The sequence below is a fragment of the Callorhinus ursinus genome, unplaced genomic scaffold (genome assembly GCF_003265705.2).
Source record: "Callorhinus ursinus isolate GAN/ISIS: 27379988/994484 unplaced genomic scaffold, GSC_fseal_2.0 scaffold4, whole genome shotgun sequence".
NCBI lineage: Eukaryota > Metazoa > Chordata > Mammalia > Carnivora > Otariidae > Callorhinus > Callorhinus ursinus.
The window spans coordinates 113,070,078-113,094,271 of NW_027397066.1; the positions used below are offsets into that span (position 1 = coordinate 113,070,078).

General features: G+C 34.6%; 1 long non-coding RNA gene across 4 annotated transcripts in view; it reads right to left on the reverse strand.

Moving 5' to 3' along the window:
• LOC141372504 (uncharacterized) overlaps positions 1-21,000 on the reverse strand; it is a 32,356-nt gene extending 11,356 nt beyond the window's left edge. Inside the window, exons 1-5 of one of the 4 annotated variants that reach the window (XR_012377770.1) lie at positions 20,878-21,000; positions 17,784-17,957; positions 17,293-17,371; positions 7,000-7,033; positions 4,042-4,116 (exon numbers count right to left, since the gene is read on the reverse strand). This is a non-coding gene — a long non-coding RNA (uncharacterized lncRNA). Of the gene's footprint in view, positions 1-4,041; positions 4,117-6,999; positions 7,034-17,058; positions 17,372-17,783; positions 17,958-20,877 lie in introns of those variants that run through there. The other 3 variants (XR_012377769.1, XR_012377771.1, XR_012377768.1) reach the window with 3 other exon arrangements.
• Positions 21,001-24,194: the final 3,194 nt, after the last annotated feature.

Genomic DNA, 24,194 nt, shown 5'->3' on the forward strand with positions numbered 1-24,194 from the left:
GCACAGAGGTTGATGGCCAACTCAGGATGTCTCCCATGGATGCCCCTTTTCCAACACCATTCTTTGTCCAACACAGCCCAGATGCACTTAGAATGTAAACAATGAATGCAGCCTACAAGTTGCATCACAGTTTGATGACACAGTGAGGCTCACTGATGTAGAAACAATGAACAAGTAAATGCCATAAAAATTATAAAATAATTTGTCCTAACACAAATCACATTCTTATAATTTTTGGTCATCTATTTATTCTATAAATATTTATAAAGAAATAATACAACATTGTGGTTGAGAGAAAGGACTCTGGATAGTTTGCAGATAAAATACAGGACACCTTTATAATTTGGGAGACAAATATACCGAAAAGAAAAAAACAACTTATCTATCATTTTATATGCAATTAAAGTTATCTAACATCCTGAGTTTTTATTTGTTAAATCTGAAAACCTTAATCCCAGAACTAAGAGGCTTAGTTCAAATCTTAGCCCTACAACTGATAGTGTATATGAACTTAAGTATATTAGTTAAACTCTATGCCTCAAACTTCACATATGTAAAATTTAGCTGAGAGTAGTATCTACCTCATTAAATAGATCGAAGATGTTGTTTTCACTATAAATTATAAACATGTAGTATGAACAGTATCTGCTTATAGTAAGAATCATGTAAGTGTAAATTATGGTATTTCTCAGCCGTTGTCGTTCTGATGTTGTATAACTACCTCAAAATTCATTGACTTACAAAAACAAATATTTATTTCTTGTGCACTGGTCTACAGATCAGTTAAAACCTCTTTTAAAATGGTCCAGCCAACCATCTATTCATCTTCCTTTGGCCAAAGCAAATTATGTGATTAAACCCAATAACAAGAAGTTAGGAAATCTATGATTCTCCTACAGAGGGTGTGCTGAGAGAAGAGTAACTATGTATTGGGAACACTATCTACCACAATTACTACTTATATTATTGAGCAGATACTATTTCTAGGCATTGGGAATTCAGCAGTGAACAAAACAAAGCCCCCTGTTTCAGAGAGCTTACATTTCAATGTAGGACATAAAGACAGTAAGTAAGTAAGTAAGTAAGTAAATATAAATAAATAAATAAATAAATAAATAAATAAATAAATAAATAAATACAAAAAGATGATGTTATCAACTACAGGCAAAATTAACAGGCACAAATGGAGAGATAAAGCTTAGATGTGTAGGAAAAGATAGCATTCAAAAGGCAAACCCTACTATGAAGCTACTCACTGAATTTACTCAAATAGACTCTGCAATACCTATTCATAATTCCATCGAACAAAATTGCTGTTGCACTCAACTCTTTTCACTGTGCCTTTGGAAAAGTTCATCCTGTAAAAACTTTTAAAAGACATAAAAGCACTCTAAATTTAGCCAATTTTGCTGAAATGAAAGCATCACATATATAGCCTGGAAAAAAAAATCTTGATACTTATAACTTTGGAAATAAACACATTTTTCTATGAACTGCACTAAACCTTTCTGTAGATAATACATAAAGCTTTGCTTTTTTTAGCCGATGTGTTACTAAACAAATTGGATATTTACTGAATAATACCACTCAGTGAGTTGACTTTTTGGTGAATTGTTTTTTTGCAAATTGACTTTAAGCCACATGATTGAAAGACATACCTACAATTCTCCAAATGACACATGTGAACACACACATGCATGTATGTACACACACACAAACACAAACACACACAAATTACAGAGTTAAAACTGCCAGGAACACAGTAGGGCAAGAAGTGGAGAAAGATGTTGTTGATGGGGCATGCATTTTTGAAGCTGTAGTCCCAACATATAGAGCTCAATTAGGATACGTATTTACTAGTGGAGTGTCAAGAGGTCTCTGGTATGGAGCATTTCACATAATTTATTGTGAATCTTCTTTTTTATTATTCAATTTATTTAAACTAAAAAACAAAAACAGTTCACCTATTTCTCCCGTCCCCCAGCCCCAGCCTCTAGCAATCACCAACCTGTTTTCTGTATCTTTGAGCTTATTTTTTTTTCTCTCTCTCTTTTAAGATGCCACACATAAGAGATCATATGGAATTTGCCTTTTTCTGTCTTATTCATTTCACCTAGAATGGTGACCTCAAGGTCCATCCATTTTGTTGAAAAAATGGCAAGATTTCATCCTTTTGAATGGCTGAATAATATTCCATTTCATACTTATATCACAATTTCTTTTTTTAAATATTTGTTTATTTATTTTAGAGAGAGAGACAGCATCTGAGCAGAGGGAGGGCAGAGAGAGAGAATCCTCAAACAGACCCCATTGAACATGGAGCCCTACATGGGGATCAATCCCAGGACCCTGAGATCATGACCTGAAATAAAATCAAGAGTTGGACTTGAACACTCAACCCACTGAGCCACCCAGGTGCCCCTATGTCAAAGTTTTTTATGCAATCATCCATTGATGGAATATTTGGGTTGCTTCCGTATCTTGGCTATTGTAAATAATGTTGCAATTAACATAGGGGTGCATATATCTTTTTTGAATTAGTGTTTTCATTTTCTTGAATAAATACACAAAAGTACAATTGCTTCATCATATGAGAGTTCTATTTTTAGTTTTTCGCGGAACCTCCATACTGTTTTCCACAGTGGCTGCACCTACTTGCATTCCCACCAAGAGTTCACAAGGGTTCCCTTTTTTCCACATCCTCACCGACCATCTGTTGTTTCTAGTCTTTTTGATAACAGCCATTCTAACAGATGTGAGGTAATATTACATTGTAGTTTTGATTTGCATTTCCCTGATGATTAGCGATATTGAGCATTGTTTCATGTACTTATTGGCCATCTATATGTCTTCTTTAGAAAAATGTCTATTCCATACTTCTGGCCATTTTTAAGTCAGATTGTTTGGGAGTTCTTTTTGATATTGAGCTGTGTGAGTTCTTTATATATTTTGGATATTAGTCCCTTATCAGATATATGATTTGCAAATATTTTCACCTATTCAGTATATCGCTTTTTCATTTTGCTGATGGTTTCCTTTGTTGCCAGAAGCTTTTTATTTAGTTTGATGCAGTCCCACTTGTTTATTTTTGCTTCTAAATCTTTACACAAAGAGCTGAGGTATGGAAGAAGCATACATAGCAGTCCCAGATCAGATAAATACTTAATACTTAAAAAAACTACACTAGAAACAACTATAACCACAACCATGAAACTACAACAATGAAAAGGAAATTCAACCAGCATACATTGGCCAATGAACTCACAAGGAAAAACCCTTCATACTTTCTTCATAGATATGTATCATGGCAAATATGACTGAAGAAATAATTGTATGAAATAACAATTGAAAAGGATCGATAGGGATGCGTGTGTGGCTCACTCAGTTAGGTGTCCGCCTTCAGCTTGGGTCGTGATCTCAGGGTCCCGGGATCAAGTCCCGCATCAGGTTCCTTGCTCAGCAGGGTACCTGCTTCTCCCTCTGCCTGCCGCTCCCCCTGCTTACGCTTTCTCTCTCTCTCTCTGACAAATAAATAAATAAAATCTTTAAAAAAAATTGATAAACAGAGGAAACAAAGATTGCATTCTAAAGACAAGGAGAAAGAACAAACAAACATCTTTAACGTGATTTGTTGAGACAAAAACAAAACAAAATAAAACAAACAAATAAAGCAATGGTTGAGATTCTCAAAAGAATAAAAGAAACGCTTATCATGAATAGATAATAAATAACAATTGCAGGTTGTGGGAAAGAGGGCAAAATTACAGAGCAACAAGAAGAGATAAAGACAAGAAAAAAGGGGCAGAAGCTGGAAAGGGAGTATTGAAATGTATCTAAATGGATCAAGCTTAATTAAAACTAATACTATAGATACTAAATGTACACTTGTTATTTGAAGAAAAATCAAAGAACAAAAGGAGGCAATATTTAAAACTTGCCCAGAATATAGGGGAAGGGATAAAGAGATTAAAATAAGTGAGATAATGATGAACATGGGGACAGAAAATTACAACTAATTTTAAGATTTATAGATTTACTTACCACATCACTCAACATCCAGGCTCCATGGGATGTTTCCCTGGTTCCAAAGGATTCACTGGACCACAGTGGGGATTTCTGGGGAACACAGTGTGATGCTAAGGGTCAACCCACTGCAAAACAGGGAATCCTGTTCTGCAGGCAGATCTCACAGGAACTCTCTAGCGCTGCAATTCAGGACAGTTCCAGGATGATCATGGATGCAAGACACCTGGGAGAACTGACCCCTATGGAGACTCTGTGCATCTTCTTGGTACAGGGCTAGCTCAAAAGGATCTAGATCAAATGACCTTCCCAGCTCACATCAGGAGTGTCGTATGGGGGGAGCTGCTGGTCCCAGAAAATGACCTGCTGGGCTGGGGCAGTCCTTGTACACAAAAGTCTAAACTTTCTGGATTATTGAAAACAGATACAGAAGCTGCCCTGAATAGGCATCCGGCCTCCCTAGGATTGGTGTCAGGGTATGGGCCATGTATGGATAGTCCTGACCATATGTGGGGACTTGTGGGGGAACACAAACTTTTAAAGAAAAAATGGTTTTTAGATAAGTGTAAGGAAAGAACACAATTGAAGCAGAAATTATAATTGCATTCAAATTGATAGATTACTTCCCATCAATGAAATAATAGCTGATTATTCATATCCAAGTAAAATCTTTCTTATTACAGATATCAGTGTCCTCTAATTAAAGATCACTAAGAACACATACATAGTTAAAAAAAAAAAAGAGTTAACTATTAACTCACTGCAGTGAAAGGGAATGAACACCATGGAGAACTGTAGGGCTCCTCAATAAGATGACATTAGCAGATTTAGAGGAGATTTCAAGAAAGCAGTGTTTTGTTCTGGATTGGATGCTATACAGAAATAGTTATAATTCTATGATTGAGTAACTTAAAAAAGTCTAACCTAGAAAATGGTAGGAATGAAGGGTGGGTAATTATGTAAGGGAAACTAGTCAGATGGACCTTTAATTGATAAAGAAGCAGTGACCACTTATATTAGTCAGGATAGGTGGATGTTCACTCATTTTTGTGATTTATTTTTATGAGTTCAGATATGACTATGGAGTGGTCTTTTTTTGGTCTTCATTTATCAAGATCAAACACTGGTCTTGTCTGTTGTTTGTATTCTGAGAATTTTTATTTTCAATAAAACACAAAGACTAGCTGTAATTACCTAGCTGTGAATGGCAGGTTAGCTCCTGGCAACAACAGACCAGTTCCTCGCTGTTGGAACTATATATTTTATATCCTTCTCCCCTTTTCTAACCAAAGATAGATGAAGTCAGGCTGTAGGATATTAATCTATGATATAAAGATCTTCACTGTTGCTGAAATTTTGCTGACTAGAAGGCTATTTAGAAAATGTAGCTTATAGTTGTATTGATATTTGTCTCTCCTGCTCCTTCTGTGGCAAGCTGAGTCGATGAATGCTCAGATTTGACAATGGATGTGTAGTAGCATTTAATATTCTGGGAAGGATATATCAGCCAACTTCAACACAGGCAATTATCAGAAAGAGCAGTGTTGGCTCCAGGTAAGCAGATCCTGGTTGCTCTATCTCTCTGGGTATGCTTGATCTCTCCAAATATTGGGATGGCAGTTGGCCAGGAAACCTCAATTCTTGGACGTATCTAAGAAAAATCATTGATTTTGAGTTTGTCCAACATTTTCTAATGTCAGCTTCCAGACTCTACATCTTGGAACTGAAGTTGAAAGTCCGTTTAAGTATTAATGTTTAACCTTAGGTATCTACAGGTTTTCCAAGTACACAAGGCAATCTTGGAACCACAGGAAGAACCCAGTGCTTGATGTAATTTAAGATTTTGCAGCAAGATAATTACCAATAAATGCTGGTACTTCTACAAATATGTAAAATACAAAGATAATCTGTCCCAAATGCAAATGTTTATAATATAATTATTTGGATCAATTTTTTAACTTTATTATGTCAATTTCTGTAACTCATTCACTTCCTTCTCAATTTTATATGCTTTCATTTTGATTCTCATTCTCTATAGTTTCATTTTTGTTTCATTGTTTTGATTTTGTTGTTTCTGTTTTGAATGCCTCCATTTTTTTCTCTTAAAAGTATTTTAATCCCAATAGAACTTTGACAAATATAAAATTGAAAACTTATTTTATATTTTTTGGCTTTGAAGTTGGGATTAAGGTAAATTATTTGAGACTAATGATGTTCCAAACTTCAGAATCCCATGTTATGTGATAGAATATAAATAAGATAGAAATAAGAAAGACACAAGAAATAAGATAGAATTAATAAGTGTTAATTTATTATTTTGAAGAGTAACTCATATCTGCTTTTGTCTCAAAATATATTATTCATTTGTAAAGACTCAGTAATGATATGTTTCTTTCTCTTCTTGCAAGAATAGGGATTTAAAAAAAAAAAGTTCCATATAGTGAGTGAGTAAATCTATATAATATATTGCAAGAGAAAAATAAGTTATGAACAATGTTTGTAAACAAATTATCCAGTTCAATAAGAAATATCAGGGTTCCACTTGTCAGAGTAGTCTCTTTAGCTTTGTCAAAGAATGTATGTGTATATATAGTATTTTCCTCCAAACAATGGCAAAAGGTAAAAAACAAAAATACTTTGGTTATGTAATAAGGATAATTTAACACCTTAATTTTGATGTTTAAGCTATTCTTAATCTAAAATTTTTGTATTAATCAAAATTTAAAGATAGAATGATAGTCCATTAGATATTTGTTTTAAACCAAAGAAAGTTAATAAAACAAAGATATACATAACTTAAAAGGCCATATTTTACCATCATATATTGATATGATCAACACATTTTAAAATATCTTGACTAGGATTATAAATTACAGAAATTATCTCCATTATTTTTCCTCCATTACTATGTTCTATAAATTATCATGCAGATGGACATACCTTTATATGTCATTCACAGTCATTTTAAATATTTACCTTCAATCAGCAATGGAGTGGACCACTTTAATATCTGAAAATTAACACATGAGAGATGTGATTTAATTTTATCAAAAATTCCTGAAAACTGGTTTATTAAGCTAGTTTGTACAGGTGCCAAAAGCCAATAAGTCTAGATAAAAAGCTAAGTCACATTATTAAGTAAAGATTTTGCAATTAATTAGATTTTCTTATTTCTTAGGTAAACAGATCATAATATAAATAATAATTTATGATATATAAATAACATTACTCAAATTTTTATTAGAAACTAGCTATAAATATATGTAGTAGACACATCACATATGTTCACACATGTACATACATGGTTCCTTCAACTTGTGATTTAAGGTCTTTGATTCTGGGTATGTAGACCTTTCAGATCTTTATACTAGTTTAGTTCAAGTGTTATAGTGAAAATTGTAGATGTAGAACTGTTTGAAGATCCTATCATGGCAAGTTTTTTTCAAATTTGAATTAAATTACTAAGTTTATAATTTTGTATGTTTGTATGCATTTTGCATGTTGTTCTTCCAGAGGAAATTGCTTTCTGAGTCTGTGTACATGAGTTAAAGGAGCAACATTGAATAAGAGCAACTACTACAGGGTTCTGGTGACCAGGAACAGTTGAATGAGGTCTTATGCAAGAAAAGGCGCTGTGAATTGTGTAAGACTGATGAATCACAGACCTGTACCTCTGAAACAAATAAAACATTATATGTTAAAAAAAAAAAAGAAGATAGTAGGAAGGGAAAAATGAAGGGGGGGGAATCAGAGGGGGAGATGAAACACGAGAGACTATGGACTCTGAGAAACAAACAGAGGGTTTAGGGGGATGGGGGATGGGTTAGCCTGGTGATGGGTATTAAAGAGGGCATGTACTGCAAGGAGCACTGGGTGTTATACACAACAATGAATTGTGGAACACTACATCATAAACTAATGATGTAATGTATGGTGATTAACACAATATAATAAAATTTAAGAAAAAGAAGGCAGATGAGAAAAAATGCAAGGCAACAAAAAAAAAGAAAAGTTTGCCAGATTATAGTCCCTATTTATAAAGTAATGTTGGAATTAAAGAAAGTTAGATAAATGGAAAAGGTTTTAAAGATAATTTAGGTTAATTCCTTCCAGTTAAAAATGAGGAAGACAAAACAAAACAAAATGATGAATTAAATGGTCATAAGTGACCAAGTAACAGAGAGAAACCCAATCAAACTGAAGTCCAAATTTTTTATTCAATCTTATAAACTATCCTAGCCAGTAATGATGTCAACTAAAATATGTCTTCATATCGTATATCAGTATTCACAAGTAGATTGCAACAGCTCAGGGTTTAATCTCAGATACCACACTAAAAGGAGGGTTTGGGAGAGGGTAGTTGTGAATGATTTGGCAACTAGTATGTAGGGTATCAGAATGGAGGCTAAAATATCCAAGATAAAATTAGTAAGAAGGAAATTTGCTCATCTATTGATCAACACAAATTATTTTTGTTCCACCTAAAGCCACAGAAATCAATAAAATTCTATACCACATCTCCAGAATGCTTTTGGGGGAGGTGAGTATATAGTGTTATTTTTTTTCTTTCTTAATTTCCCAAATATTCTCTATTCTAGCACTTACACACATGAGAGCAGAATAAAAAATTCACATAAATAACCAGCCTACAAAACTCTTCATAAATATTCTGTAGAAGATACCTACATTTAAAGACACTTCACTAAATTACTGATACGAAAGATACAAATTGTTTTGAATAAATATGTGTGATAAGAATAAAGAAAAACTAGATTTAGAGGTACAGAAATGCCAAAAAGTAATGCATTATTAGAAAACAAAGAGAGGAATGGAAAGAATTAGGATTAGAATCAAGATGCAATTAACATTATTTCTAGGCATCATTTTCCCTAATTATTGGATAAATAGTAACTAAGAAGTAAACTAAAAGCCCATTTATAGCAATGTCTGTACATTGATTTAGACATTTGTATTACCACTGGTTTACTGTGTTGTTTAGAGTTCAGTCTGTAAGATGCACTCATTAGTCATTCACTCGAGAAATATGTGCCAGGTGCCTATTATGTGGAAGATATTCTTCTATGTCGAATACCTCAGTTAACAAAACTAAGTTACTTTACCTCAGGATGCATATATTCTGGGGGGTAGAAACAAACAGGCAATAATAGAAGTAATGCACAAATTATTTATTGAGAGGACACAATTATATAAGGGAAAGCATATTGTAAATATAAAATGAGAAGGAGAGTAGGGTAAAGCAATGGAAGGGATGGTGGGCAGGTTTCAGTGTTCTACAGGGAAGTCAACATAAAAATGCAGTATGAGCAAAGACTAAAGAAGAGTAAAATTGAGACAATAGATATGATTCCAGGCACAGGAAGAACCAGTTTAAAGCCGTAAGGTTGGAGTATATGCCTGGCATGTTTGAAGAACAGCAGGGAATTCAGTGTAGCTGGCATGGAGTGAGCAAGGAGGAGAATAACAGATAAGACCCTAACACCTGTCCTGACCCCAGTTCCTCATCCCAATATTCTTAAGTCCTCCTCACCTTAAGGCATGGTCATAGAAACTGCCACTTCTCCACAGTAAAAGTAACATATAGAAGCTTTGTTTTGATCCACTCTAGTATTGTTTCTGAATCCTGGAGCCCCTTTCTCTACTTAGGAATTTCTTCACAAGTTTTGAAATAATCGCTCCCTCAATACTTAAATTTAAGGTGTGAAAATTGTACTTACTTCTATAAAGAAGTATAAATAAAAATGCTTCATGGTTCAAACAAAACAATATTTCTAACTAAATAAATATTGTGTATATGAATTTTAAATACGTGTGAGGTTTGGGCTACCTTAAATTATAAACTATGATATCTAAATTGTTTTGAAAGTGAATTGATTTCGATGTTCCTGAGACCTCATTTTTCCATGTGTGATGTCTTTGTTATATGTTATTTGAATCAGTCTTATTATTCATGTATATTTTTAAATAAATTTTTCCTTCTAAATATACTATATTTTTAAAACTCCAAGTAATAGAGAATGGAGGCTAATATCTTATGTTTATTTCCTTGCCAGGGTCCTAATGATATCCCTGTGGGAACCCACTATAAATTATACATTTTTAAAAGTTTCAAAGATTAAACTCCTTATGAAAAATTTGTGTTTCCTTCACTCTTGTGTTTTTTTCTCCTTATCTGAAATATCAGCATACACACCAGAAAGTAGAAAGAATGTATTCTGAATTGTATTTTTCAAACATCACCTTATGTTTTCCTCAGCATCATTGGCTGTGTACTTCTGGCAGTGGGAAATATTTTGGCAATGTAGAAGCATGATTTCCTACTTGCTTTTAAATATGAGCCAAATGGGTAAACAGCTGGGAGCTCCTAGGCTTGGAGAAGTCTATTCACAAGAGATCAAATCACTGACATAATCATAGTATAATGTTAGTAGCTCCTTGACTTTTGCTGTGTGGCATAGATTAAAAGAAAAAGAAATTCAAATCCTAAAATTAAGAAAATAAAAATTAATGCTTTTCACAATTTCATAAAGTTTATATATCTCTTTATAAATCCTAAATCTACAATGAATAGGCAAAATAAAATAACTAAAAAGTATGTATGTGAGTCATATTCTCAGCCTAGGTATTTGATTATATTTTATGTTTTATTAAGATTTATATTGGCTTAAGTGGTTAAGAATAAAATAAAAAGTCCTTAAGGCATTCTGTAGCCTTAGGTAGAGAAATCGTTACAAAACCATGCACTAGGCACTTATTTTCTGCTTACTACATGTATCAAAACAGAATATTAAAGTCTCCCATGTAGATTATAGTTCTATTTCTACTTCTAAACAGTGTTAGTTTTCATATTTAAATATCCTGTGTGGGGCACCTGGGTGGCTCAGTTGGTTAATGGTCCACCTTCTGCTCAGTCATGATCCGGGTCCCAGAATCCAGTCCTGCATCAGGCTCCCTGCTCAACTCAACAGGAAGTCTGCTTCTTCCTCTCCCTCTGCCCTCCCCCACTGCTCATGCTCACTCTCTCACAAATAAATAAATAAAATCTTTAAAGAATAAATAAACAGACAGATAAATAAATAAATAAATAAATTTTCCGTGTGGACACAGGAATATATATAACAGGTCTTTCTTTATAACAGGTCTCTTAATTTTTTTATTATAACTTTATTTTTATAAATGCCTTATATGGTTTACTTCTTATTGCCTTAAGCTTCTTTAATATTGTTTTTATTGGCCACTTCCATTTTTGTTATACATTTCTGGGTTTACATATCATTTTTAGATTTATTTCTTATGTTGAGCAATTACATGTTAAGGACATATTTTTTTGTAAGTGGAAATCTATAATACTTTCATTAGGTTTTATTTTCTCTATTGTGCTGTAATATAACCTATTTCACTGTAACTCCTCAAGTTTCCAATAAAATTATACCCTGCATGACAAGCCTATGTAAGCAGGATTTGGTAGGAAAATCAAAGAAAATGGACATATCTTATATCTGAGTTCTTTGTAGAAGATGAGAAGAGGACATGTGAGTGACATCAAGTATTTAATGGCAACACATATGCAAGTAAAATGGGTAAGAAATTTGAAATAAAAATATTGGATATCTCATAAGACCTTGGATAGAATTTATGATGATTTTATGAAATCTCTAAGTAGTAATCTATGTTACCTTTCTGTCTTATTTATTTAAGCATTTGCATATGAACAGGCTTGAATTTATTATTGTAATTCTTTTCTTATTAGAGCATGTCTTTAAGTGTTATTTTATATAAAATATTTTATATAAAATATGGACTGAAAAGTCCATAAATGTAAAAGATCTGTGTGTTTTTAATGATAAATTGAAGGGTATAAGACTCTGTTCAAAAACTTATAAAGTAAAACTATTTTTGTATTTACTCCATTGTCTTCTACAGTTTAGTTTCAAACAAGTGCTTTATAGATAGCCCATTTGTTCTGCATTGATGCTTATAATCTCAGAGTCTTGGGATCAAGCCCTGCATTGGGCTCCCTGCTGAATGGGGAGTCTGCTTCTCCCTCTGCCCCTTCCCTTGCTCAAACTCTCTCTCTCTCTCAAATAAATAAAATCTTTAAAAAAAAATCCTGTGTCTTTTAAAGAAGCTAAGAGCAAAAAGAAAGGCAATATTTATAGAGTTTTGTATATCAACCTACATATTTTATCATTTCCAGGATTATAAATTTCTTTTAGATTTAAGTAACAACCTGGTGTCATTTCCTCACTCCAAATTACCCCATTCTTGCTTTGCCCTGTTAGTATGTATATATATCTTTAGAAGTCCAAGGATATAATTTTTTAAAGATTTTATTTATTTATTTGTTAGAAAGAGAGAGAGCACAAGCAGGGGGAGCAGCAGAGGGAGAAGCAGACTCCCAGCTGAGCAAGGAGCCTGATGAGAGACTAGATTCCAGGACCCCAGGATCATGACCCAAGCCAAAGACAGACGCTTAACTGACTGAGCCACCCAGGCATCCCATCAGGGATATAATTCTATAATTATTGATTTATGTAGGGTTTTTTTTTTAAGATTTTATTTATTTATTTGAGAGAGAGAGAGAGAACAAGCAGGGGGAGAGGCAGAGGGAGAAGCAGAATCCCTGCTGAGTGGGGAGTCCAATGCAGGGCTCAATCCCAGGACCCTGGGATCATGACCTGAGCCGAAGGCAGATGCTTAACTGACTGAGCCACTCAGGCACTCCCGCTTTATGTAGTTTTAAAAAGACAATTAAAAGGATGGAGAAAAATATATAATTATATTGTATTTCATAATTACCTACTCAATTACTTTTACCAATGCCCTTTATTTCTTCATGTAGATTTGAATCACTTCTTTTCCCAATTTTTTTCAACCTATATGACTTTTTGTTAATGATTTATTTATTTATTTGAGAGAGAGAGAGCATGTAATTTGGGGATAGGGGCAGAGACAGGGGGAGAATCAGCTCTCCACTGAGCAGAGACCCTGACCCTGGGATCATGACCTGCACCGAAGGCAGAGGCTTAACTGACTGAGCCACCCAGGAGCCCCAGGAACCTATATAACTTTAAAACATATATATTCTTACAAGCCTTCTCTGATAGCAATGAATTCTCTTAGTCTTTGTTACTAGTGAGTGTCTTTAATTCACCTTTATTTTTTGAAGGATAATTTTCCCAGATATAAGATTCTTCTTGGTTGACAGGATTTTTTGTTTTGTTTTTGTTTTTGTTTCTTTTTTTAGTGATTATTTTACTGGCAGCACTTTGAAAATGTCATCACACTGCCTTCCGGCCTTCATCATTTTTGATGAGAAGTCAGCTTTTATACTTCATGTGATTTACTTGTATGTGACACATCAATTTCTACTTGCTGCCTTGAAGATTTTCTTTTTGTCATTATATTTCAACTGCTTGACTCTGTGTGTCTAGATGGGAATATGTTTTACCCCACTTAGAGTTTGTTGAGATTCTTAGATAAATAGATTAATGTGTTTAAAATTCATCTTATTAAATTTGGAGAGATTTTGGCCATTATTTCTGCAAACTATTTTTTTTTCCCTGTCTTTTCTCTTTTCTTCCTTCTGGTACTCCCTTTACCTGTATGTTGATATACTTAATGGTACTTCATAGGTCTCTGAGTCACCATTTTTCTTTCTCCATTATTCTTTCTATTCCTCAGATTGGATACTCTCTACTGATCTATCTTCAAATCTTCTCATGCTTTCTTATGCCAATTAAGTCTGCTGATATCTTCTAGTATTTTTTTTTCCTTTTAGCTATTGTACTTGTCAACTCTAGAGTTTCCATGTGATTAAATTATATAATTTGTATCCTTTTATTGAGGTATTTTATTTGATGTGTCATCATCATCATATTTTTTTTAAAGAAAAAATAAGTCCCTTTAGTTTTTTGAACATATTTCAAGTACTTTGAAGTGTTTGTCTACTAAGTTGACTATTTTGGCCCAGCTTCCTAGGATTGTCCCAGATATGCCTAGCTTGGTGGTCACCCAGTGCTTGGTCAGAAATTATGCTTAAACCTTGAGACATAAGGCTTTGACCTTTTGAATAAGGTCTGTGTGTAACATTGGGCATCATTCCAATTTGAGGGAAGTTAAAGTCTGCCTTACATTCAGCTAGTGAGAATTGCTCCCACTTCTCTCTGGTGTCTCTTGAATAGACACAACCTTGCATAGGTGTACAGATTTCTGGACCAGAAGGGATGGAGTTTGACATTAGGAGAACCTTCTATGACTATATTTATTCCTAGTACTCCCTGTTAAATTTCTGACCAGTCTGCCATTATTTCTCCTTGCATCACAGTGATATTAGTCCCCTCTAACTGTTTTCCACTGTGATTTCTACAAATCATCTTTAGAAATGGATTTTTCCATGCTCTGCTTTACATGAAGTGAAACACCTCAGGTAAATCCATGAATAGAAGTTTCCCAACATAGTGTTTGGAGTGAGGATGATGTGAAATTCCTATCCTCATAGCCACCCAGAAGAGAATCTCTGTGTACTGGAGCTACAACTGGGTGCAGGAGGGAGTAGAAAGGGAACTGCCATTTTTCATGGCCTTCCTTACTTGTCTGAAATCAATTTACTGCACAATTCAGTCAGTTACAACATGAGGAAGGCAACTGGGAGCACCACACAGAACATAATATCCCCAACTTAGATACTGGTAGGTAGAAAGGAGCAGCCCCTGGCTTAATTGTCACAGACTCCATTTGTTTTTATTGAGAATTAGTACATTTTTTGAATAGATTATTTTTTTAAAGATTTTATTTATTTAGTTGAGATAGAGAGAATGAGAGATACAGAGCATGAGAGGGAAGAGGGTCAGAGGGAGAAGCAGACTTCCTGCTGAGCAGGGAGCCTGATGTGGGGCTCGATGTGGGGCTCAATCCTGGGACTCCAGGATCATGACCTGAGCCGAAGGCAGTCGCTTAACCATCTGAGCCACCCAGGCGCCCTGAATAGATTATTTTCAACTTGTATCCTCTCTAATCTCTAATCAACTTCCAGAAATGTTAAATGCTTATTTTTTACTATTTTGTCCACTGTTATTGCTGCTTTACTCTAGAGTGGGTATTTCAAGCTCCTTACACAGACATTTCAGAAGTCCACCATATATGCTTAACCGACTGAACCACCCAGGCACCCCAAAAGGCATAGGATTATATAAAATATTATAACAATCTTTGAACATACACAGATGTAGTATATAAATTCAACACAAAGAAAGGGAGAGAAAATGTAGTTATATTCATGAAAATGTTTATATTTTACTGGATCAGTGATTTCCAGGGGTGGGGCTGGGGGAGTGGGAAGAGATGGATAGGTGGAACACAGAGAATCTCTAGGGCAGTGAAACTACTCTGTATGATACTGTAATGATGGGTATATGACTGTTTCTTAAAATATTAAACAGAGATTTACCATATCAGCAAGTAATTCTACTTCTAGGTATATATTCAAGATAAAAACATTTGTATGCCCAAAAACTTATATATGAATGTTCATTGCCACATTATTTGTAATAGTCCAAAGATCAAAGACAAAATAGCAATGAATAGAATTATGCATTTGGGTATTTTTGCTTAGAGTATTTTTGCTTAGAGTTTGTAAGACTCTTTAGTGAGAAATAAAATTAGAAGCGTATGTAGGCCCCTTAATATACAAGTTCTAGAGCTGAATTGTCTCTTAACTCATTGTCCCTTAATGGAGTGGAACTTTAGGGAAAGATCACAAAGGGAAAAATAAAAACAGCTGTGCTTCAGGAAAATAAATTCGTAACTACATCCATAGTTCCTTTTCAGTAATATAGTAAAATGTACACCATAGCCAATTAATGCACAAAGCCTACTTTTTTTTCTTTATAGTTTCTTTTTTTAAGATTTTATTTATTTATTTGACAGAGAGAGACACAGTGAGAGAGGGAACACAAGCAGGGGGAGTGGGAGAGGAAGAAGCAGGCTTCCCGCGGAGCAGGGAGCCTGATGTGGGGCTCCATCCCAGGACCCTGAGATCATGACCTGAGCTGAAAGCAGACACTTAACGACTGAGCCACCCAGGTGCCCCTTTTTCTTTATAGTTGTCTTCCCTTGAGCTAACAGGGTAAGGAATTGGGCTGAACAATAGAGAAAAAAGGGCTGGGTATGTTAACCAGGAAAACTAATGAGAATGCTGATTTACTTTGGATGTCAGTGCTCAAAGGGCTAGGGATTTTTGCCACATATTTTATATACAACAAAACCACTGTTTTGCAGACCCAAATAAAGATTAAAATATTGGAATGTTTATGTGTCTAGTTTGACTGTAGCTTTTATTCTGAACTTAATAAAAATGTCAGACAGCAAAATAAATCTGATTTCAATGTTCATACTTTATGCATATAATAATGGAGGCTATTTGGAGAAGGAAATGTTACTAGAATTTATCAGGACTTCATTTACTGGAAAGAAATCACAGTAACCTGTGTTTACTGTAGCTTGGTGAGTGTCATGAGAATATGTACAGTAATTGGCCTGTGGCATATTTTCAAATCATTATGAGCCAAGGGGTCTTCATAAATCACCAGTTAGGAAGCACTCATTCAACACAATTTTTTAGTAACAAATGTGATAAAAGCATATATTTTAATTTTATTTGTAAGAGTAAAGTCCTCCAGTTTTTGAATACCCAATTTATTTAGCTAAATCCCAGGTTAGCTTTAAGTATTGCTCAAAGAGTTGAACATTATCTATGTTCACATTAACAGGCCAATAGGAAGAAAAATGAAAAGAAAATAAAGGGATTGAGGAATGAGAAAAAAGTGCATATAGTTTGATGAATTCCAAATTATAATTCTCTAGTTTATCAGTATGTAACTGGACTGAGAGAATATGCAGACCTAATCCAAAGTCAAAGTTAAAATTTATGAAATTATTAAGTGAAGGAAGCAAAGAAGTCATAAAGTAATTATTGAAATATTTTATTAGATAAAAAAATTAGAATATTTTTGGGTAAAAGGCAATGTAACTAAAGTTAAAAGCTAAAAAAGAAAACAAGAAAAGTATTTCAGCTTATGAGTCAAATGTTGCTATAGCTGTGATGGTAATTGTATGTGTCAACTTGACTGGGTCATGGGGAACCCAGATATTTGGTTAAACATTATTTTGGGGTGTGTCTGGATGAGAATAATATTTGATTAAATAACTTGAATTAACATTTGAATAATTACCATTTGAATAAGTAATTACCATCTGGATAAGTAATTTGAATACATAAAGCAGATTGTTCTCCCCATTGTGGGTGGGCCTCATCCAATCCGTTGAAGGTCTGAAAGGAATAAAAGTATAAGAAAGAATTATTTCTCTCTGCCTGATTCTCTTCTAGCTGAAACATTTGTCTTCTGCTTTCAAACTCAGACTTGCACTGCAGCTATACCATTAGCTCTCCTGGGATTCCAGTTTGCCAACTGCAGATCTTGAACATCTCAGCCTCCATAATCCAATGACCCAGGTCCTTATAGTATATAGTAATTATATATATCATATAGTTATCATATATTATCCCAAAACAGTGTGAAAGCAGTGAATCTAATCCAACAGAAAACTACATAAAGAGTTAAAGTAAAAAGGAAAAAGGAAAAGAAAGAAAGGAAGAAAAAAACATAAGGAAAGAATACACACAGGAAGTCACACACACAAAAAGCCAATAAATATTGAAAAAAGTAACAAATTAGGGGCACCTGGGTGGCTCAGTCCTTAAGCATCTGCCTTCGGCTCAGGTCATGATCCCGGGGTCCTGGGATCGAGCCCCGCATCTGGCTCTCTGCTCAGCGGGAAGCCTGCTTCTTCCTCTCCCACTCCCCCTGCTTGTGCTCCCTCTCTCACTGTGTATCTCTCTATCAAATAAATAAAATCTTTAAAAAAAAAGTAACAGATTAATGATCAAAAAACTAAATACTGAGGAATTTGTTGTCAGTTGCCAGATATATAGTATCCAGTGAGGGTAAGAGGAAGATCTCTCTCATGCCAGATAGGTATCTTTGAAATAGGAGAACAATATTCCAGGGAAACCACCCTCTCTCCAATCAAAGATCATCAGATATTAGGAGAGCCAGCAAAGTCCAGTTTCCTTAGGAACATGGGCCATCACCGCAGTGTGGATATGGATGTTAGAGCACAACCTGTCCAGGTGATACGTAGGGATTATATAACCAATTGGGGTTACTCATCTATATGGAAGAAGGATGTCACTCCCCATTATTTTTGCCACTGAGATAGACTTATGTGGGTTGTACATGGAATTTGCAATACATAAATCTGAAAGAAGGTAGAGATAAGAACACCTGAATGAGACATCTTTGAGTCTGTTTCCTTATAGAGAAGGAAAATACTTTTTATTGATTGATTGATTTAAATTTTAGGTAGTTAGCATACAGTGCAGGATGGGTTTCTGGAGTAGAATTCAGTGATTCAGCACTTACATAAAACATCCACTGCTCATCATAACAAATGTCCTCCTTAATACCCATCACCAATCTAGCCCATCCCCCAACCACCTCCCTTCATCAACCCTCAGTTTGTTCTCTACATTAAAGAGTCTCTTATGGCTTTTTTCCCTCTCGCCTTCTTCTTTTTTTTTTTTTTCTTTTCCTCCTTCCCATATGTTTACCTGTTTTCTTTCTTAAATTCTACATATGAATGAGATCATATGGTATTTGTCTTTCTCTGGCTGACTTCTTTCACTTAACATAATATGCTCTAGTTTGATCCATGTCATTGCAAATGACAAGATTTAATTTTTTTGATGGCTAAGTAATATTCATATATATGTGTGTGTGTGTGTGTATATATATATATATATATATATATATATATGCCACCTCTTCTTTATCCATTCATTAGTCGATGGATATTTGGGCTCTCACCATAGTTTGGCTATTGTTGATAATGCTGCTATAAACATCAGGGCGCATGTATCCCTTTGAATTTGTATTTTTGTGTCCTTTGGGTAAATACCTAGTAGTGCAATCGCTAGGTCATAGGATAGTCCTATTTTTAAATTTGAGGAACCTCCAAACTGTTCTACAGAGTAGCTGCACCAGTTTGCATCCCCACCAACAGGGTAAGAGGGTTCCTCTTTCTCCACATCCTCTCCAACACCTCTTTTTTCTTGTGTTGTTAATTTTAGCCATTCTGACAGCTGTGAGGTGGTAACTCATTGTAGTTTTGATTTGTATTTCCCTGATGATGAGTGATATTGAGCATCTTCTCATGTGTCTGTTATCTATCTGGATGTCTTCTTTGGAAAAGTGTCTATTCATGTCTTCTGCCCATTTTCTAACTGGGCTGTTTTTTGGGTGTTGAATTCGATAAGATCTTTGTAGATTTTGGATACTAACCCTTTATCAGTATGTGCTTGCCAATATCTTCTCCCATTCCATAGGATACCTTTAAGTTTTGTTGATTTTTTTCCTTCACTGTTCAGAAGATTTTTATTTTGATTAAGTTCCAAGAGTTCAGTTTTGCTTTTGTTTCCCTTGCCTGTGGCTATATGTCTAGTAAGAAATTGCTATGGCCGAAGTCAAAGAGGTTGCTGCCTGTGTTCTCCTCTAGGATTTTGATGGTTTCCTGTCTCACATTTAGGTCTTTCATCCATTTTGAATTTTGGGGGGGGGTATCGTGTAAGAAAGTGGTCCAGTTTCATTCTTCTGCATGTTGCTGTCCAGTCTTTCCGAACATCATTTGTTGAAAAGACTGTCTTTTTTATTGCATATTCTTTCCCACTTTGTCAAAGATTAGTTGATCATATAGTTGTGGATCCATTTCTGCATTCTCTATTTTGTTCCATTGATCTATGTTTCTGCTTTTGTGCCAGTACCATGCTGTCTTGATGATTACAGCTTTGTAATATATCTTGAAATCCAGAATTATGATGCCACCAGTTTTGTTTTTCTTTTTCAAAATTGCTTTGGCTATTTGTATGGAACCAGAGAAAGAAACCACTTTATACACATTAAACTAGCTGAAAAAATTCAAAATACGAGTATTCATGTCAAGGGCTGTGCCATTTCATTTTAACCTCTAGACAACCATGAAGGAAGGTTCTGGTGGGCATAATAGAGATAAAATACAGGATTTGCAAATAGGCAAACTTCTCCATGCAGAGTTCTCTTTTAGTATGCTAATAAAATTTCAAATAACACTAATGTTGCAATATAACCTATTGCAAGTACATATGCTTGCATAAATACTAAGTAGCACTCAACATCTTAAGCATACAGTATTTTATAAATAAAAACGATTATCTTTCATAACTTTAAATGCAGGTGCACACTGTCTTGCTTGACTCGCCTTCTCATTAAGGATACTACGTAGCTGAGAGAATATCAAGTGGCCAATTACGTTTATTCTCACTGGAGGAATTTTAGTAAACCAGCTTTCTAACTTGACATAAAAGGGAAGAGGAAAGGAAAGGAAAATAAAATCCCTCACATTGTTAAGTGTATTATACATATATTAAATCATATGAAAATTATCTGACAGGGGTGCCTGAGTGGCTCAGTCGTTAAGCGTCTGCCTTTGGCTCAGGACATGATCCCAGGGTCCTGGGATCGAGCCCCGCATCGGGCTCCCTGCTCAGCGGGAAGCCTGCTTCTCCCTCTCCTACTCCCCCTGCTTGCATTCTTGCTTTCACTGTGTCTATCTCTGTCAAATAAATAAATAAAAATCTTTAAATAAAAAAAAGAAAATTATCTGACCAATTTAAAGGAAAATCAAAAAAAAAAAAACTCCATAACCACAGCCCAATTAAAAAAAAAAAAAAAAAAGCCTTACCTTTGAAAGTCCCTCTTTATCTTTGAAGGTCTATCAAGAGATTCTTTAGGTTCTCTTCCTAAGAGGATAGTTATGGTTAAGTTACATTCAACTGCACTGATGAATGATATCAAAAACTAGACTCTGCACACTGAATAAAACAAAGGAGAAAGATGAGTTTATGGCAAGGGTTTCAATTTGCAAGCTGGGAAAATCAAGGCTATTGGAGCAATGAGTTCTGGATTACTCAAAGGCTAAGGGATTTTTTTGGGGAAAATGTGAAAGTTAATTTGTTTTCTTCAGCTGAAAGGTTGCCTAGTGGTCTTTTTATTTATTTGGATCAGAGTAGCTGAGTCAAGGGAATAAGGAAATACAGAGATGGTGTAAACAGACTTGGCATTTGGGAATTGGCTGGTATCCTCTGCTGATTTTCGAGAGCAGGTGTAAATTTCTGTAAGGTTAGGTTCAGTTTCCTTTATGTGCCTGCATCAACTGTATCCATTTTGTCCCTGACAAGACTCCATTTTAGTTTGTTTCTACAATGCCAAAATATCTTCCAAAATGGTTGCTCCCACTAACAGTGGATGAGAAATTCCATATCCCACAATACTCCCATCTTTGCTTTTACTTAATTTTTAATATTTTCCAATCTGGCGCATGTAAAATGGTTTCACACTACGGTTTCAATTTTCATTTCACTGATGATTGATCAAGTTAAAGGAGTGGAGAGCAAGTGATTCTTAGTTAAAAATTTAAATACATTTCTTCAAATGAAGGGTCAAATTTATGCTAGTAAACTGTATTTATCCTAAAACAGATAAGGCTTCTGGTTTTCAAATTAAACTGAAAATTTTTTTTAAAATTTCTTCAGAAATTTTTAAACTTTACTAACTGAAACCTTTTTTTTATTGTTCTTTTGGAAATTTTGTAGAACGTTTCAGAAGCAAATTTACTTAAGAATAGCAATCAAGACATTTTGTAGGACAATAAAGACATTAATAATACTTTATTATTGCACATGATATTATTCACTCTCAAGTTTAATGGCTTACAATGCATTTTTTTTTTTTTGGCAGTATAAGGAAATTAGCTCTGTTTCCTGGCACAATTAGTTGTAAGTCCTTCATTTTCATTCTGTTGAAGACTGAAGGACAAATCAGTGATAACAGAATCAAGCACTTGGGTAGTCAGCTAAGATTCTTGTCTAGGAGTAATTTATCATGTAAATGGTGCCTGCTTTTTTTTTTTTTTAATGGATTTGAAAACAGCTTCCTGCATGATTGAAGCCTTTGTCAGTAGCCCACCCAAGCCCAACATTTGACAAATGTTACTTTTCTCTACAAGAATGTAAGAAGATCAGTGTTATAAACTTTTGAAATGGCATAATTAGCTTATATATATTTTTCCAAATCCTCTCTTGCTCATTTAGAATTTTATGTGAGTTATATTTGGACTCTAAATAAAGCTTAAAAAATTATAAAATGCATATTTTTTCTATGAAAAAGTAATAGTTTGGAAGCCAAATCTATAAAGCATATGTGTGTATATTTTCTTTCCTTTCAATCTATGGCTTCTTCAAGATATTAAAATACTATTAATATATTAAGACAGTGTATGCATTGAAAAAATATATCTATTGAAAATAACAGAAAATGTCTAGGTGATTAATTGTATGACACCAGATAACTAAATATTTTTAAATGTATAGAACACAGATTTTTAAAATTTTTCTTGGGGCATTTGGCACTGTATAAAGAACCTAAAATGCTTTCATCTAAATATATATTACATGAATATTGATATTGCAACCAACACCCAAAAATATGGGTATGCTCAAGTATATGAAGTTCATCCTTAAGGAAAAAAAATATGCCGGGCGCCTGGGTGGCTCAGTTGGTTAAGCAACTGCCTTCGGCTCAAGTCATGATCCTGGAGTCCCGGGATCGAGTCCCACATTGGGCTCCCTACTCAGCGGGGAGTCTGCTTCTCCCTCTGACCCTCCTCCCTCTCATGCTCTCTGTCTCTCATTCTCTCTCTCGCAAATAAATAAAAAATCTTAAATAAAAAAAATATGCCATGCCAAAGGATTTATATCTGTCAAAGGAAAATAGTAATTTTTAAAGTAATTTTCAAGCCATTCTGGAGGAAACTATTTTAAAATTAACGTAGTTATTCTTTATTAAAGTCAACTACTATATTCAATTGACCATATTGAGCTTTATACTATGAAATTATAATTTATGGAATGGTTTATTTATTATATGTTATTTTATTTGTTGTCAAATTACTTAAGTTCTCCATTTTAGTTGACCTAAATATAGGGCCTATTTTATCATATAATACATTATTTTTCATTTTAATATGTTTATACTTTCAGTTTTAAGATAATTCTCAAATATTTATAAAAGAATGCTAATATACTATTTTAACTAAAAAGTTCTGGAAACACATGTATGCTAACAATGTCATCTTCTGACTTTGTGTCCACTTCATGGTGATCCTCTTTGGCCACCACAATTGGCCCCAGTAGTCTTTTCTCAGTATGTCTCTTTCTTTCGGCCTCCCCTGTGTATTTGTGTATTCCTGCTCATCCATTTGCGTGGTTTACAACCTCAGGATGCCATTGTCATGGCCATGCTTCCCTGAAGTTATTGTTGTTTCCATGTCACTGCAATGCCAACCTCTTGGAATTGATTTCCCAGCTAGGAAGCCCTTGAAGGTGTCACAAACACTTCCTTCAAGAGAATTAAATGCAGAACTGTAGCAGTGAGTGCTATTGTGGGGCCTAACAACTCCCCAGTTCCAGGATTCAATGAGACCTCACTACCTTCCATTGTTTTAAAGTGATGAGACTATGCAAAGGAGGTAAAATGCTTTTTGCTATGTGTCTATCCAAAAATTTAAAGCATTTTAGAATTATAAAATATTTAGTCCTATTCCTCATTAACAGGTAGGTAGAGCTAAGTATCTCCCTTAATTTACTGAATGGGAAAAGATGACATTTTGAGGGGCGCCTGGGTGGCTCAGTCGTTAAGTATCTGCCTTCCGCTCAGGTCCTGAATCAAACCGCGCCTCAGGCTCTCTGCTCCGCGGGAAGGTTGCTTCTCCCTCTCCCACTACCCCTGCTTGTGTTCCTGCTCTCGCTATCTTTCTCTCTGTCAAATAAATAAATAATATCTTAAAAAAAAAGATGACATTTTGTACAGCAAACCTATTGTATGATCCATCCTCTTTTCTCTTGAAATTTTTAATTCAGTGTTATTTCTTCCACAATTATGATATTCAAGATATTCTGCTTACACTGCTGACATGGATATTATAAGTGCATTTCAGTAAAA